We start from the raw sequence: 1,919 nt of genomic DNA on the forward strand, positions 1-1,919 counted from the left end.
CTTTGGATTCACAGTTTTGTTTTCTTACTTTGGGACTTGGGTGAAATTAAGAGAATTCAGGAAGGAAATAGGAAACGAGGCAGAAAAGGCATTCGGGCAAGTCAAAAATTGTTCAAATTTATTTTTACTTATTTGGCCTGAAATCTGAAACTGACGATTCAGAATTACAGAAAACGAGTGCGAACAGCTGACGACTTCTTGACATGAAGATTGAGATCATCCAATGAATCGTCTTTGCTCTTCCCTTCTCTGGTTTACCGAATCACTTTTCCTGAAAATTCCTCCCTGCTCGTGCCTTGAATTCACTTTTCACCAGTTTCTCTCCTCTCTCCCCTTGTGCCCTCTGAGCTAACATTGCCCAGAGATCCGATGCCTGTTCTTGTCAACCCTCTTCCAACAAAACTACACACCCCACCCCCCGGATCCCCAGGTTTGCTGATATATTTAATGGTTCCCTCTCAGGGTAATATCCCTCCTTCCCTTCAGATTTGCCTTTATCGCCCCAGCCCTGAAATCCTTTGACCTGTGATTTGAAAACGAGGCCCCTTCTCCAATATGCCTTTCCTTTCTAAAATCCTCAAATATGTTTTCACCTCCCAAATTTGTCTCCGTCTTTTGCACAAGTCCTTGTTGAATCCATCCTATCAGGTTTCTGTCCTAGCCACAGTATTTAAATTGCCCTTACCGGAGTCACAAAGTTAAAGTGTTTCTCCTCCTCATTCTCTACCGACTGGTTTGCAGCCCTTGGCATGACGAGCCGCCCCAATGCCCTCTCCTCCATTTACTCTCCCCTATCCAGTTGTAACCAGAGATTTCTTGGCACCGTTCTCACTGGGGTCTCTTTCCATCCTTGGGAACTTTCCATTCAAAGCGATATGTTTCCCCAGGATATCATCTGCACAAGGCAGAATCTTAAAGGTTCTGAACCACTGGGTTGGGAATAGTGTGGACTTTACTTTTCCTATGACCTTAACTCAGCCTCATCATTGGCATCCAGCTCTCCCAAATAATCACAGACTACTGACTTGGTGACGACCCACACTTGCCAATGGAGGTGTTTCTATATAAAGCAGCCCTGACGTGGACACAAGAAGAGAAGTGCAACATGGGAAGGTTACTTTCCTCCACCCAGTTTCTTGGAGTCTTCTCTGGAAGTCCCATCAAAGGCTGAGGGCTCCAGAGTAATATTCCCAACAGATAGAATGATCAGGGTCAGCCTCTCAAATCAAACAGATGTGGAAATGGCCAGAGGAAATCAGCTGGGCGATGATTCCTCACAGCTGGATTCAGTACTGCAAGAGGTTCACTGACCCAATCAGGGCAGAAATGGTGAGTGGATCCCACATTCAAATGACGACCCCCACACACAAATTTGAATTAAATAAAAATAAATCTGGAATTAAAAGTCTAATGATGACCATGAAACTATTGTCAATTGTTGTAATAACCCCCGTGGTTCACTAAGGTCGTTGAGGGAAGGAAATCTGCCGTCCTTACCTGGTCTGGCCTACATGTGACTCCAGACCCACAGCAATGTGCAGCAGGCAGCAGGGTAGCATGGTGGTTAGCATAAATGCTTCACAGCTCCAGGGTCCCAGGTTCGATTCCCGGCTGGGTCACTGTCTGTGTGGAGTCTGCACGTCCTCCCCCTGTGTGCGTGGGTTTCCTCCGGGTGCTCCGGTTTCCTCCCACAGTCCAAAGATGTGCGGGTTAGGTGGATTGGCTATGCTAAATTGCCCGTAGTGTCCTAATAAAAGTAAGGTTGGGGGGGGGGTTGTTGGGTTACGGGTATAGGGTGGGTTTAAGTAGGGTGATCATGGCTCGGCACAACATTGAGGGCCGAAGGGCCTGTTCTGTGCTGTACTGTTCTATGTTCTAATGTGGGTGATTCTTAACTGTTCCCTCAAGGGCAATTAGGG

This window comes from Scyliorhinus canicula, chromosome 21, assembly GCF_902713615.1.
Source record: "Scyliorhinus canicula chromosome 21, sScyCan1.1, whole genome shotgun sequence".
Classification (NCBI taxonomy): domain Eukaryota; kingdom Metazoa; phylum Chordata; class Chondrichthyes; order Carcharhiniformes; family Scyliorhinidae; genus Scyliorhinus; species Scyliorhinus canicula.